The sequence below is a fragment of the Lepisma saccharinum genome, chromosome 15 (assembly GCF_977018435.1).
Source record: "Lepisma saccharinum chromosome 15, izLepSacc3.1, whole genome shotgun sequence".
NCBI lineage: Eukaryota > Metazoa > Arthropoda > Insecta > Zygentoma > Lepismatidae > Lepisma > Lepisma saccharinum.
The window spans coordinates 181115-197691 of NC_139243.1; positions in this window are offsets into that span (position 1 = coordinate 181115).

Sequence of the window (16577 nt, forward strand, 5' to 3'; positions counted from 1 at the left end):
CTCTTTTCCTTATGCGACGTCTTCTCCTTATTCAACCTCTTTTCCTTATTCAACCTCTTGTCCTTATGCGACCTCTTGTCTTTATGGGAACTCTTCTTCTTATTCAAAGTGTTGTACTTATGCGACCTCTTGTCGTTATGCGACCCCTCATTCAACCTCTTGTCCTTATTCGACGTCGTGCCCTTAAGCGAACTCTTTGTCTCTACGCCACTTCTTGTCCTTATGCAACCTCTTGTCCTTATGCGACCTTTTGCCCTGAAGCGACCTCCTCCCCTTATGCGACCTCTTGCCCTTAAGCGAACTCATTGTTTTTAAGCGACCTCTTGTCCTTGTGCGACCTCTTGTTCTTATGCGAACTCTTGTCCTTATACGACCTTTTGCCCTTAGCGAACTCTTGTTGCTTCAGGACAAAAGATCGGATGAATACAAGGAGTTACACAATGGCAAAAGGTCGCTTGAAGACAATGAGTTCGCTTAAGGGCAAGAGGTCGCATGAGGAGAGGAGGTCAGTTCAGGGCAGAAGGTCGCATAAGGACAAGAAGTCTCTTAAGAAAAGAAGTTGCATAAAGACAAGAGGTCATTTAAAGAAAATGAGTTCGCTAAGGTCAGGAGATTGCATAAGGACAAGAAGTCGCATAAGGACAAGAGGTCGCAAAATGGCAACAGGTCGCATAAGGACAACAGGTCGCTTAAGACAATAAGTCAAGAAGTTGCATAATGATAAGACGACGCTTAAAGACAAAGAGTTCGCTTCAGGGCACGAGGTTTCATAAGGACAAGAGGTCGCATAATGGCAACAGGTCGCATAAGGACAACAGGTCGCTTAAGACAAGAAGTCAAGAAGTTGCATAATGTTAAGACGACGCTTAAAGACAAAGAGTTCGCTTAAGGGCACGAGGTTTCATAAGGACAAGAGGTCGCAAAATGGCAACAGGTCGCATAAGGACAACAGGTGGCTTAAGACAAGAAGTCAAGAAGTTGCATAATGATAAGACGACGCTTAAAGACAAAGAGTTCGCTTAAGGGCACGACGTTTCATAAGGACAAGAGGTCGCAAAATGGCAACAGGTCGCATAAGGACAACAGGTGGCTTAAGACAAGAAGTCAAGAAGTTGCATAATGCTAAGACGACGCTTAAAGACAAGGAGTTCGCTTAAGGGCACTAGGTTTCATAAGGACAAGAGGTCGCAAAATGGCAACAGGTCGCATAAGTACAACAGGTCGCTTAAGACAAGAAGTCAAGAAGTTGCATAATGATAAGACGACGCTTAATGACAAAGAGTTCGCTTAAGGGCACAAGTTTTCATAAGGACAAGAGGTTGCAAAATAGCAGCAGGTCGCATAAGGACAAGAGGTCGCTTAAGACAAGAAATCAAGAAGTTGCATAATGATAAGACGACGCTTAAAGACAAAGAGTTCGCTTAAGGGTACGAGGTTTCATAAGAACAAGAGGTCGCAAAATGGCAACAGGTCGCATAAGGACAACAGGATGCTTAAGACAAGAAGTCAAGAAGTTGCATAATGATAAGACGACGCTTAAAGACAAAGAGTTCGCTTCAGGGCACGAGGTTTCATAAGGACAAGAGGTCGCAAAATGGCAACAGGTCGCATAAGGACAACAGGTCGCTTAAGACAAGAAGTCAAGAAGTTGCATAATCATAAGACGACGCTTAAAGACAAAGAGTTCGCTTAAGGGCACGAGTTTTCATAAGGACAAAAGATCGCAAAATGGCAACAGGTCGCATAAGGACAAGAGGTCGCTTAAGACAAGAAGTCAAGAAGTTGCATAATGATAAGACAACGCTTAAAGACAAAGAGTTCGCGTAAGGGCACGAGGTTTCATAAGGACAAGAGGTCGCAAAATGGCAACAATTCGCATAAGGACAACAGGTCGCTTAAGACAAGAAGTCAAGAAGTTGCATAATGATAAGACGACGCTTAAAGACAAAGAGTTCGCTTAAGGGCACGAGGATTCATAAGGACAAAAGGTCGCAAAATGGCAACAGGTCGCATAAGGACAACAGGTCGCTTAAGACAAGAAGTCAAGAAGTTGCATAATGATAAGACTACGCTTAAAGACAAAGAGTTCGCTTAAGGGCACGAGGTTTCATAAGGACAAGAGGTCGCAAAATGGCAACAGGTCGCATAAGGACAAGAGGTCGCTTAAAACAAGAAGTCAAGAAGTTGCATAATGATAAGACGACGCTTGAAGACAAAAAGTTCGCCTCAGGGCACGAGGTTTCATAAGGACAAGAGGTCGCATAAGGGCAAGAGGTAGCATAAGGGCAAGAGGTAGCAAAAGGACAAGAGGTCGCATAAGGGCAAGAGGTCACATAAAGACAAGATGTCGCATCAGGGCAGAGGTTGCTTAAGGGCAAGAGGTCGCATAATTACAGGAGGTCGCTTCAGGGCAAAAGGTCGCATACGTACAAGGAGTTACACAAGGGCAAAAGGTCGCCTAAAGACAATGAGTTCGCTTAAGGTCAGGAGATCGCATAAGGACAAGAAGTCGCATAAGGGCAAGATGTCGCATAAGGACAAGAAATCGCTTAAAGACAATGAGTTCGCTTAACGGCACGAGGTTGCAAAAAGACAAGATGTCGCATCAGGGCAAGATGTCTCTTAAGGGCAAAAGGTCGCATAAGGAGAGGAGGTCGCTTCAGGGCAAATGGTCGCATAAGGACAAGATGTTTCATAAGGACAAGTAGTGACTTAAAGACAAAAAGTTTGCTTAAGGTCACGAGGTTGCATAAAGACAAGAGGTTGCTTAAGGGCAAGAGGTCGCTTAAGGAGGGTTGGTCGCTTCAGGGCAAAAGTTCGCATAAGGACAAGAGGTCTCTTAAGGGAAAGAGGTCGAATAAGGACAAGAGGTTGAATGAGGTGGTCGCATAAGGACAAGAGGTCGCATAAGTACGAGACTTTGAATAAGAAAAAGAGGTCGCATAAAGACAAGAGGTTGCATAAGGATAAGAGGTTGAATAACGAAAAGAGGTGGAATAAGGAGAAGAGGTCGCATAAGGACGAGAGGTCGCTTAAAGACAATGAGTTCGCTTAAGGCAAGAGGTCGCATAAAAGGAGGAGGTCGCTTCAGGGCAAAAGTTCGCATAAGGACAAGAAGTTGCATAAGGACAAGAGGTCCCTTAAAGAAAAAGAGTTCGCTTAAGGCCAAGAGGTAGCAAAACGACAAGAGGTCGCATAACAAATGAGGTGGCATAAGGACAAGAGGTCGAATAAGAGCAAGAGGTTGCGTAGGGGGGAAGTCGCTTAAGGGCAAGAGGTCGCATAAGGACAAGAGGTCGCGTATGGGCAAGAGGTCGCATAAGGTCAAGAGGTTGAATAAGGGCGTCGTATAAGGAAAAAAGGTCGCATAAGTACAAGACTTTGAATAAGGAGAAGAGGTCGCATAAAGACAAGATGTTGAATAAGGACAAGAGGTTTAATAAGGAGAAGAGGTTGAATAAGGGGAAGAGGTCACATATGGACAAGAGGTCGCGTAAAACAACAAGTTTACATAATGACAAGAGGTCGCTTAAAGACAAGAATTCAAGAAGTTGCATAATGATAAAACGACGTTTAAAGACAAAGAGTTCGCTTAAGGGCACGAGGTTTCATAAGGACAAGAGGTCGCAAAATGGCAACAGGTCGCATAAGGACAAGAGGTCGCTTAAGACAAGAAGTCAAGAAGTTGCATAATGATAAGACGACGCTTAAAGACAAAGAGTTCGCTTAAGGGCACGAGGTTTCATAAGGACAAGAGGTCGCAAAATGGCAACAGGTCGCATAAGGACAACAGGTCGCTTAAGACAAGAAGTCAAGATGTTGCATAATGATAAGACGACGCTTAAAGACAAAGAGTTCACTTAAGGGCACGAGGTTTCATAAGGACAAGAGGTCGCAAAATGGCAACAGGTCGCATAAGGACAACAGGTCGCTTAAGACAAGAAGTCAAGAAGTTGCATAATGATAAGACGACGCTTAAAGACAAAGAGTTCGCTTAAGGGCACGAGGTTTCATAAGGACAAGAGGTGGCAAAATGGCAACAAGTCGCATAAGGACAAGAGGTCGCTTAAGACAAGAAGTCAAGAAGTTGCATAATGATAAGACGACACTTAAAAACAAAGAGTTCGCTTAAGGGCACGAGGTTTCATAAGGACAAGAGGTCGCAAAATGGCAACAGGTCGCATAAGGACAACAGGTCGCTTAAGACAAGAAGTCAAGAAGTTGCATAATGATAAGACGACGCTTAAAGACAAAGATTTCGCTTAAGGGCACGAGGTTTCATAAGGACAAGAGGTCGCAAAATAATAATAATAATAATAATAAATAATAATTCCTTTATTTAGCGGGCGAGTTTCAGCCGTAGGCTGCTCTACCACCTAACCCTTGTCATGAGCTACATAAGAAATATAAGTATATATAATATAATATGATAATATATGAGTACAGATGGAAAAAAGCTTGATTACACTAAAGAGAAATAAAAAAATCACATTACCTACAATTACGAATATTCTCATTTCAGTAATATTAGTCATAGGATTATATAAATGTGAAAGAACAAGAAAATATTAAAAAAGAAAAAAAATACAAATGTGGAAAAAAAATATAAATGTAAATGTTAACATAAGGTTGCATTTAAGTAAATAATAATAATAATTTGAAGATATTAATAAAATTCCAATAGTTACAGTTATAGAATATGAGTGTTTTGTCGTTTGTTGAGTGCCAGTTCATTTCTAGTATGTGCTACTGTTCTGCTCTGTTCCTGTAGAAGCATTTCTTTCAATTTAATTTTGAAACTCTTATTGAGTTTTATGGATTTAACATTTGTTGGTAGTGCATTCCATGCTTTCGGGGCAGATATAGAAAAGGATGAGGTATATAGCGTAGTCGAATGGTGAGGAATGTCAAATTCGTTGTGACGACGTGTCCCGTGTCTGTGAATTGTGTTGCGATTACATAATTTTTCAAATAAGTACGCGGGTTTACGTTCAGTTTGCAGATCATGAATGAAGGATAGATAGTGTAGTAGCCTCCTGTTGGCCATTGTTAAAATATTATGTTTGTTTAAGATGGGAAGGATGTGATCGCGTTTATCCAGGCCAAAAGTATATCTGATGCATGCATTTTGTGCGATTTGAATTTTTCTGGTGAGGTTTTTCGCAAGTTTGGACCCATACACAGTGTCACAATAATCAAATAGTGGAAAAATTAAAGATTGAACTAGTCTAAGTTTACATTCTGAAGGTAGTTGATCTTGGAAACGGTAGAGATTTCTCAGAATAAAATATGCTTTTTTACATTGTGCATTGATGTGGTCCGTCCAGTCCAACGTATCGTTAACAATCAAGCCAAGATTTTTTGCTGAATTTTTACATGGAATGGTTTCATTATTAATTTTAAGTTCAATTGGCTCAACAATAGAATTTTTGTGCGATTGTTTCGTTCCAATTAGCATATAAAGTGATTTTTCAGGGTTTATCTTAAGTCCGTTTGATGTACACCATGTGTAAATATTATTTAAATCGGTGTTGAGTGAGGAAATACTACTTTCTACCGATGTACGTCTAGTCGAAAAATACAGTTGTGTATCATCTGCATAGAAATGTGGTGTGAAAAATTTTATAACTTTATTTAAGTCTGCGGTGTAGAGGGTGAAAAGGAGAGGCCCTAAAATTGATCCCTGCGGAACCCCTGCTTTTAAAACTACAGCTTCGGAGATCTGCGAGGGTGAATTTTGAAGTAATGTTCTCTGTTTTCTATTAAGTAAGTAGGATTCAAACCACCTTACAGCTACAGAGTCAAATTTATAGTATTTGAGTTTAGATATTAACAAATCGTGTTGGACTGTGTTGAAAGCTTTACTAAAATCCAGTAATACGAGAAGTGTGGAGCAACCGTTGTCAATTTCGCAAAGAATATCGTCTGTAACTTTTGTTAAAGCTGTTGCTGTGCTATGCCGTGCACGGAACCCAGATTGAACTGTAGGTAACAAGTTGTTCGCGTCAACATAACATATTAGTTGCGAAAATACAATTTTTTCTAGTACTCTAGAGAGTACTGGCAATAGGCTTATGTGCCTTAAGTCATCGAAAGAACTGATCTCTTTTTTCTTTTGAAGAGGCAAGACTCGCGCTTCTTTCCATGTTTCTGGAAACACGCCTTTAGACAAAGAATAATTGATTATGTGAGTTAATGGAGTCAGTACATATGGTAGTGCAATCTTTAACATCTTAGTGTTTATGCCATCTGCTCCAACACTGTTTGATTTAATTTTATGCACTGCTTTGTGCACATCAATTTCGGCTACTGTGTTAAAACAAAATAATTTATTTTCATCGGTAAAGCTACGGCTTTCAAAGTACTCAATTTGTTGGGTTTTTAGTTGAGTGGGAATACTAGATAGATTGCTAATTTGCCCAAAATGATTATTGAGAGCATCGAGCTCGTGTGCTGTGTTCACAAGTGAGGATAAGTTATCATTGACATTTTTATTATCCAGCACGTCCCACTGTTTTAGTTCACGCCACGTTTCCTTCTTATTTAATTGAATAGCGCCAAATTTAAAAGAGAAGTATGACTTCTTTTCCTGTCGGATAACGGTAGTCGTAAAATTTCGGAGTTCTTTGTAGTGGTTCCAATCGGCAACGTTGTTCGTCCGTTTGAATTTCCTCAGAGCGTTGTCTCGAATACGCATCAATAACTTGACATTAGGAGTTATCCATGGAACGCGCTTCCTCTTAACTCGGGCGGTTTTGATAGGTGCATGGCAATCAAATATTCGTACAATATTGGAGCTAAAAAAGTCTACTTTTTCGTCAACGGTATCAAGTGATTGCAGTGTTTCCCACTGAACGTTTGTTATGTCTTCGGCAAAATTGTCTATATCGAAAGAGGAGAAGCTTCTGTAACTCAAATATTTTCTCTCATTAGCGGGTTTCTCGTAAACTAAGTCGATGTACGTGACACAATGATCCGATTTACCGATAGGCACTGTGACGTCGGTTGCATGCATTCTGGTAACGTCATCTATTACTATAATATCTAGCAGCGTTTCGCTAGTTACAGTTATGCGCGTTGGTTTTGTTACAACTTGTGTTAGCCCGAAAGAAGATATTATCGATTTTAGAAACAGCGTATCTGATTTATTTGGTTGTAAAAAATCGCAATTTAAATCACCCAGCAACAAGAATCTATCGACGGACGGGTATAGAATCTATCGACGGACGGGTCGCATAAGGACAAGAGGTCGCTCAAGACAAGAAGTCAAGAAGTTGCATAATGATAAGACGACGCTTAAAGACAAAGAGTTCGCTTCAGGGCACCAGGTTTCATAAGGACAAGAGGTCACATAAGGGCAAAAGAGGTAGCATAAGGGCAAGAGGTAGCAAATGGACAAGAGGTCGCATAAGGGCAAGAGGTTGAATAGGGACAAGAGGTTGAATAAGAGTGTCTCATAAGGGCAAGAGGTCGCATAAGTACAAGACATTGAATAAGGAGAAGAGGTCGCATAAGGACAAGAGGTTGCATAAGGACAAGAGGTTGAATAAGGAAAAGAGGTGGAATAAGGAGAAGAGGTCGCATAAGGACGAGATGTCGCTGAAAGGCAAGAAGTCGCTTCAGGGCAAAAGGTCGCATAAGGACAAGAAGTTGCATCAGGACAAGAGGTGGCTTAAAGACAAAGAGTTCGCTTAAGGGCACGAGGTTGCATAAAGACAAGATGTCGCATCAGGGCAAGAGGTCGCTTAAGGGCAAGAGGTCGCATAATTTGAGGAGGCCGCTTCAGGGCAAAAGGTCGCATACGTACAAGGAGTTACACAAGGGCAAAAGGTCGCCTAAAGACAATGAGTTCGCTTAAGGTCAAGAGGTCGCATAAGGAGAGGAGGTCAGTTCAGGGCAAAAGGTCGCATAGAGACCTTGTCTATTAAGACAAGAAGTTGCATCAGGACAAGAGGTCGCTTAAAGACAAAGAGTTCGCTAAGGGCAAGAGGTCGTATAAGGAAAAGAGTTCGCATAAGAACAAGAGGTCGCATAAAGGCAAGAGATCGCTTAAAGACAAGAAGTTGGATAAGGACAAGAGGTGGCTTAGAGACAAAGAGTTCGCTTAAGGGCACGAGGTTGCAAAAAGACAAGATGTCGCATCAGGGCAATATGTCTCTTAAGGGCAAAAGGTCGCATAAAGAGAGGAGGTCGCTTCAGGGCAAAAGGTCGCATAAGGACAAGAAGTTGCATCAGGACAAAAGGTGGCTTAAAGTCAAGAATTCGCTTAAGGGCACGAGGTTGCATAAATACAGGAGGTCGCTTAAGGGCAAGAGGTCGCATAATTAGAGGAGGTCGCTTCAGGGTAAAAGGTCGCATAAATACAAGGCGTTACACAAGGCAAAAGGTCGCTTAAAGACAATAAGTTCGCTTAAGGGCAAGAGGTCGCATAAGGAGAGCAGGTCGTTTCAGGGCAAAAGGTCGCATACGTACAAGGAGTTACACAAGGGCAAAAGGTCGCCTAAAGACAATGAGTTCCCTTAAGGTCAAGAGGTCGCATAAGGAGAGGAGGCCAGTTCAGGGCAAAAGGTCGCATCGAGACAAGAGCTCTCTTAAGACAAGAAGTTGCATCAGGACAAGAGGTCGCTTAAAGACAAAGAGTTCGCTAAGGGCAAGAGGTCGTATAACGAAAAGAGGTCGCATAAGAACAAGAGGTCGCATAAGGGCAAGAGATCGCTTAAAGACAAGAAGTTGCATAAGGACAGGAAGTGGCTTAGAGACAAAGAGTTCGCTTGAGGGCACGACGTTGCAAAAAGACGAGATGTCGTATCAGGGCAAGATGTCTCTTAAGGGCAAAAGGTCGCATAAAGAGAGGAGGTCGCTTCAGAGCAAAAGGTCGCATAAGGACAAGAAGTTGCATCAGGACAAGAGGTGGCTTAAAGTCAAGAATTCGCTTAAGGGCACGAGGTTGCATAAATACAAGAGGTCGCTTAAGGGCAAGAGGTTGCATAATTTGAGGAGGTAGCGTCAGGGCAAAAGGTCGCATAAATACAAGGAATTACACAAGGGCAAAAGGTCGCTTAAAGACAATGAGTTCGCTTAAGGGCAAGAGGTCGCATAAAGAGTGGAGGTCAGTTCAGGGCTAAAAGTCGCATAAGGACAAGAGGTCTTGTAAGACAAGAAGTTGCAAAAGGACAAGATGTCGCTTAAAGACAAAGAGTTCGCTAAGGGCAAAAGGTCGTATAAGGACAAGAGTTCGCATAAGAACAAGAGGTCGATTAAAGACAATGAGTTCGCTTATTGGCAAGAGGTCGCACAAGGGGAGGATGTCGCTTCAGAAAAAAGGTCGCATAAGCACAAGAGGTCTCGTAAGACAAGAACTTGCATAAGGACAAGAGGTCGCTTAAAGAAAATGAGTTCGCTAAGGGCAAGAGATCTCATAAAGACAAGAGGTCGCATAAGGGCAAGAGGTCGCTTTAAGACAATGAGTTCGCTTAAAGGCAAGAGGTCGCATAAGGGGAGGAGGTCGCTTCAGGGCAAAAGGTCGCATAAGGACAAGAGGTTGCATAAGGACAAAAGGTGGCGTAGAGACAAAGAGTTCGCTTAAGGGCACGAGGTCGAAAAAGGACAAGAGGTTTAATAAGGGGTCGCATAACGACAAGAGTTCGCATAAGTACAACACTTTGAATAAGAAGAAGAGTTCGCATAAAGACAAGAGGTCGCATAAGGACAAGAGGTTGAATAAGGAGAAGAGGTTGAATAAGGAGAAGACGTCGCATAAGGAAAAGAGGTCGCTTCAGGACATAATGTCCCATAAGGACAAGAGGTCGGTTAATGGCAAGAAGTTGCATAAGGACGAGAGGTCACTTCGGGAAGAAGTTGGAATATAGACAAAAGGTCCCTTAAGGGTAAGAGGTCGAATAAGGACAAGAGGTCGCTTAAGGGCAAAAGGTTACATAAAGACAAGAGGTCGCTTAAGGGCAAGAGGTCACATAAGGACAAGAGGTCACACCAGGACAAGAAGACGCATAAGAAGAAGAGGTTGCTTAACGGAAAGAGGTCGCATAATTGCTAGAGGTCACTTCAGGGATAGAGGTCGCTTAAGAGCAAGGTCACTTCAGGAAGAGAGTTCGAATAAAGACAAGAGGTCACTTCAGGGCAAGAGGTCGCATAAGGAGAGGAGGTCAGTTCAGGGCAAAAGGTCACATAAGGACAAGAAGTCTCTTAAGACAAGAAGTTGCATAAGGACAAGAGGTCACTTAAAGAAAATGAGTTCGCTAAGGTCAGGAGATCGCATAAGGACAAGAGATCGCATAAGGGCAAGATGTCGCATAAGGACAAGAAATCGCTTAAAGACAATGAGTTCGCTTAACGGCACGAGGTTGCAAAAAGACAAGATGTCGCATCAGAGCAAGATGTCTGTTAAGGGCATAAGGTCGCAAAAGGAGTGGAGGTCGCTTCAGGGCAAATGGTCGCATAAGGACAAGATGTTGCATAAGGACAAGTAGTGACTTAAAGACAAAAAGTTCGCTTAAGGTCATGAGGTTGCATAAAGGCAAGAGGTTGCTTAAGAGCAAGAGGTCCCATAATTTGAGGAAGTCGCTTCAGGACAAAAGATCGCATGAATACAAGGAGTTACACAATGGCAAAAGGTCGCTTGAAGACAATGAGTTCGCTTAAGGGCAAGAGGTCGCATAAGGGGTGGAGGTCAGTTCAGGGCAAAAGGTCGCATAAGGACAAGAGGTCTCTTAAGACAAGAAGTTGCATCAGGACAAGAGGTCGCTTAAAGACAAAGAGTTCGCTAAGGTAAAATGTCGCATAAGGACAAAAGGTCGCATAAGAACAAGAGGTCGCATAAGGACAAGAGGTCGCTTAAAGACAATGAGTTCGCTTAAGGCAAGAGGTCGCATAAGGGGAGGAGGTCGCTTCAGGCCAAAAGTTCGCATAAGGACAAGAAGTTGCATAAGGACAAGAGGTCCCTTATAGAAAAAGAGTTCGCTTAAGGCCAAGAGGTAGCAAAAGGACAAGAGATCGCATGACAAAAAGAGGTCGCATAAGGATAAGAGGTCGCATAAGAGCAAGAGGTCGCTTAAGGGACGTAGGTTGCGTAAGGGAGAAGTCGCTTAAGGGCAAGAGGTCGCACAAGGACAAGAGGTCGCGTATGGGCAAGAGGTCGCATAAGGTCAAGAGGTTGAATAAGGGCATCGTATAAGGACAAGAGGTCGCATAAATACAAGACTTTGAATAAGGAGAAGAGTTCGCATAAAGACAAGAGGTTGAATAAGCACAAGAGGTTTAATAAGGAGAAGAGGTTGAATAAGGAGAAGAGGTCACATATGGACAAGAGGTCGCTTAAGACAAGAAGTCAAGAAGTTGCATAATGATAAGACGACGCTTAAAAACAAAGAGTTCGCTTAAGGGCACGAGGTTTCATAAGGACAAGAGGTCGCAAAATGGCAACAGGTCGCATAAGGACAACAGTTTGCTTAAGACAAGAAGTCAAGAAGTTGCATAATGATATGACGACGCTTAAAGACAAAGAGTTCGCTTAAGGGCACGAGGTTTCATAAGGACAAGAGGTTGCAAAATGGCAACAGGTCGCATAAGGACAACAGGTCGCTTAAGACAAGAAGTCAAGAAGTGGCATAATGATAAGTCGACGCTTAAAGACAAAGAGTTCGCCTCAGGGCACGAGGTTTCATAAGGACAAGAGGTCGCATAAGGGCAAGAGGTAGCATAAGGGCAAGAGGTAGCAAAAGGACAAGAGGTCGCATAAGGGCAAGAGGTCACATAAAGACAAGATGTCGCATCAGGGCAGAGGTTGCTTAAGGGCAAGAGGTCGCATAATTACAGGAGGTCGCTTCAGGGCAAAAGGTCGCATACGTACAAGGAGTTACAAAAGGGCAAAAGGTCGCCTAAAAACAATGAGTTCGCTTAAGGTCAAGAGGTCGCATAAGGGCAAGAGGTCGCATAAGGACAAGAGGTTGAATAAGAGTGTCTCAAAAGGGCAAGAGGTCGCATAAGTACAAGACATTGAATAAGGAGAAGAGGTCGCATAAGGACAAGAGGTTGCATAAGGACAAGAGGTTGAATAAGGAAAAGAGGTGGAATAAGGAGAAGAGGTCGCATATGGACGAGATGTCGCTGAAAGGCAAGAAGTCGTTTCAGGGCAAAAGGTCGCATAAGGACAAGAAGTTGCATCAGGAAAGAGGTCGCTTAAGGGCAAGAGGTCGCATAATTAGAGGAGGTCGCTTCAGGGCAAAATGTCGCATACGTACAAGGAGTTACACAAGGGCAAAAGGTCGCCTAAAGACAATGAGTTCGCTTAAGGTCAAGAGGTCGCATAAGGAGAGGAGGTCAGTTCAGGGCAAAAGGTCGCATAGAGACAAGAAGTTGCATCAGGACAAGAGGTGGCTTAAAGTCAAGAATTCGCTTAAGGGGACGAGGTTGCATAAATACAAATGGTCGCTTAAGGGCAAGAGGTTGCATAATTTGAGGAGGTAGCGTCAGGGCAAAAGGTCGCATAAATACAAGGAATTACAAAAGGGAAAAAGGTCGCTTACAGACAATGAGTTCGCTTAAGGGCAAGAGGTCGCATAAGGAGAGGAGGTCAGTTCAGGGCAAAAAGTCGCATAAGGACAAGAGGTTGCATAAGGACAAGAAGTGGCGTAGAGACAAAGAGTTCGCTTAAGGGCACGAGGTCGAATAAGGACAAGAGGTTGAATGAGGGGTCGCATAACGACAAGAGGTCGCATAAGTACAACACTTTGAATAAGAAGAAGAGTTCACATAAAGACAAGAGGTCGCATAAGGACAAGAGGTTGAATAAGGAGAAGAGGTTGAATAAGGAGAAGACGTCGCATAAGGAAAAGTGGTCGCTTCAGGACATAATGTCCCATAAGGACAAGAGGTCGGTTAATGGCAAGAAGTTGCATAAGGACGAGAGGTCACTTCGGGAAGAAGTTGGAATATATAGACAAAAGGTCCCTTAAGGGTAAGAGGTCGAATAAGGACAAGAGGTCGCTTAAGGGCAAAAGGTTACATAAAGACAAGAGGTCGCTTAAGGGCAAGAGGTCACATAAGGACAAGAGGTCACACCAGAATAAGAAGACGCATAAAAAGAAGAGGTCGCTTATCGGAAAGAGGTCGCATAATTGCTAGAGGTCACTTCAGGTATAGAGGTCGCTTAAGAGCAAGGTCACTTCAAGGAGAGAGTTCGAATAAAGATAAGAGGTCACTTCAGGGCAAGAGGTCGCATAAGGAGAGGAGGTCAGTTCAGGGCAAAAGGTCGCATAAGGACAAGAAGTCTCTTAAGACAAGAAGTTGCATAAAGACAAGAGGTCACTTAAAGAAAATGAATTCGCTAAGGTCAGGAGATCGCATAAGGACAAGAGGTCGCATAAGGGCAAGATGTCGCATAAGGACAAGAAATCGCTTAAAGACAATGAGTTCGCTTAACGGCACGAGGTTGCAAAAAGACAAGATGTCGCATCAGGGCAAGATGTCTCTTAAGGGCAAAAGGTCGCATAAGGAGAGGAGGTCGCTTCAGGGCAAATGGTCGCATAAGAACAAGATGTTTCATAAGGACAAGTAGTGACTTAAAGACAAAAAGTTTGCTTAAGGTCACGAGGTTGCATGAAGACAAGAGGTTGCTTAAGGGCAAGAGGTCGCTTAAGGAGGGTTGGTCGCTTCAGGGCAAAAGTTCGCATAAAGACAAGAGGTCTCTTAAGACAAGAAATTGCATAAGGACAAGGGGTCGCTTAAGGGAAAGAGGTCGAATAAGGACAAGAGGTTGAATGAGGTGGTCGCATAAGGACGAGAGGTCGCATAAGTACGAGACTTTGAATAAGAAAAAGAGGTCACATAAAGACAAGAGGTTGCATAAGGACAAGAGGTTGAATAACGAAAAGAGGTGGAATAAGGAGAAGAGGTCGCATAAGGACGAGAGGTCGCTTAAAGACAATGAGTTCGCTTAAGGCAAGAGGTCGCATAAAAGGAGGAGGTCGCTTCAGGGCAAAAGTTCGCATAAGGACAAGAAGTTGCATAAGGACAAGAGGACCCTTAAAAAAAGAGTTCGAATAAGGCCAAGAGGTAGCAAAAGGACAAGAGGTCGCATAACAAAAGAGGTCGCATAAGGACAAGAGGTCGAATAAGAGCAAGAGGTCGCTTAAAAGCAAGAGGTTGCGTAGGGGAGAAGTCGCTTAAGGGCAAGAGGTCGCATAAGGACAAGAGGTTGTTGTATAAGGGCGTCATATAAGGAAAAAAGGTCACATAAGTACAAGACTTTGAATAAGGAGAAGAGGTCGCATAAAGACAAGAGGTTGAATAAGGACAAGAGGTTGAATAAGGAAAAGAGGTGGAATAAGGAGAAGAGGTCGCATAAGGACGAGATGTCGCTGAAAGGCAAGAAGTCGCTTCAGGGCTAAAGGTCGCATAAGGACAAGAAGTTGCATCAGGACAAGAGGTGGCTTAAAGACAAAGAGTTTGCTTAAGGGCACGAAGTTGCATAAAGACAAGATGTCGCATCAGGGCAAGAGGTCGCTTAAGGGCAAGAGGTCGCATAATTTGAGGAGGCCGCTTCAGGGCAAAAGTCGCATACGTACAAGGAGTTACACAAGGGCAAAAGGTCGCCTAAAGACAATGAGTTCGCTTAAGGTCAAGAGGTCGCATAAGGAGAGGAGGTCAGTTCAGGGCAAAAGGTCGCATAGAGACAAGAGGTCTCTTAAGACAAGAAGTTGCATCAGGACAAGAGGTCGCTTAAAGACAAAGAGTTCGCTAAGGGCAAGAGGTCGTATAAGGAAAAGAGGTCGCATAAGAACAAGAGGTCGCATAAGGGCAAGAAATCGCTTAAAGACAAGAAGTTGCATAAGGACAAGAGGTGGCTTAGAGACAAAGAGTTCGCTTAAGGGCACGAGGTTGCAAAAAGGCAAGATGTCGCATCAGGGCAAGATGTCTCTTAAGGGCAAAAGGTCGAAAAAGGAGAGGAGGTCGCTTCAGGGCAAATGGTCGCTTAAGGACAAGATGTTGCATAAGGACAAGTAGTGACTTAAAGACAAAAAGTTCGCTTAAGGTCATGAGGTTGCATAAAGACAAGAGGTTGCTTGAGGGCAAGAGGTCGCATAATTTGAGGAAGTCGCTTCAGGACAAAAAATCGCATGAATACAAGGAGTTACACAATGGCAAAAGGTCGCTTGAAGACAATGAGTTCGCTTAAGGGCAAGAGGTCGCATAAGGGGTGGAGGTCAGTTCAGGGCAAAAGGTCGCATAAGGACAAGAGGTCTCTTAAGACAAGAAGTAGTATAAGGACAAGAGGTCACTTAAAGAAAATGAGTTCGCTAAGGGCAATAGATCGCATAAGGACAAGAGGTCGCATAAGGGCAAGAGGTCGCTTAAAGGCAAGAGGTCGCTTAAAGGCAATAGTGCGCATAAGGGCAGAGGTCGCATAAGGACAAGAGGTCGCTGAAAGGGGAGAGGTCGCTTCAGGGCAAATGGTCGCATAAGGACAAGAAGTTGCATAAGGACAAGAGGTGGCTTAAAGACAGAGTTCGCTTAAGGGCACGAGGTTGCAAAAAGACAAGATGTCGAATCAGGGCAAGATGTCTCTTAAGAGCAAAAGGTCGCATAAGTAGAGGAGATCGCTTCAGAGCAAAAGGTCGCATAAGGACAAGATGTTGCATAAGGACAAGAAGTGCCTTAAAGTCAACAAGTTCGCTTAAGGGCACGAGGTTGCATAAAGACAAGAGGTCGCTTAAGGGCAAGAGGTTGCATAATTTGAGGAGGTCGCTTCAGGGCAAAAGGTCGCATAAATACAAGGAGTTACACAAGGGCAAAAGGTCGCTTAAAGACAATGAGTTTCGCTTAAGGGCAAGAGGTCGCATAAAGGGAGGTGGTCGCTTCAAGGCAAAAGGTCACATAAGGACAAGAGGTCTCTTAAGACAAGAAGTTGCATAAGGAAAAGATGTCGCTTAAAGAAAATGAGTTCGCTAAGGGCAAGAGATCTCGTAAAGACAAGAGGGCGCATAAGGGCAAGAGGTTGCATAAGGACAAGAGGTGGCTTAGAGACAAAGAGTTCGCTTAAGGGCACGAGGTTGCATAAGGACAAGGAGTTAGAGAAGGGCAAGAGGTCGCTTAAAGACAATGAGTTCGCTTAAGGGCAAGATGTTGAATAAGGAGAAGATTTTGAATAAGGAGAAGAGGTTGAATAAAGAGAAGACGTCGCATAAGGAAAAGAGGTTGCTTCAGGACATAATGTCCCATAAGGACAGGAGGTCGGTTAATGGCAAGAAGTTGCATAAGGACAACAGGTCACTTCGGGAAGAAGTTCGAATATAGACAAAAGGTCGAATAAGGACAAGAGTTCGCTTAAGGGCAAATGGTTACATAAAGACAAGAGGTCGTTTAAGGGCAAGAGGTCACATAAGGGCAAGAGGTCACACCAGGACAAGAAGTCGCATAAGAAGAAGAGGTTGCTTAAGAGCAAGGTCACTTCAGGGAGAGAGTTCGAATAAAGACAAGAGGTCACTTCAGGGCAAGAGGTCGCATAAAGAGAGGAGGTCGCTTCAGAGCAAAAAGTCGCATAAGGACAAGAAGTTACACAA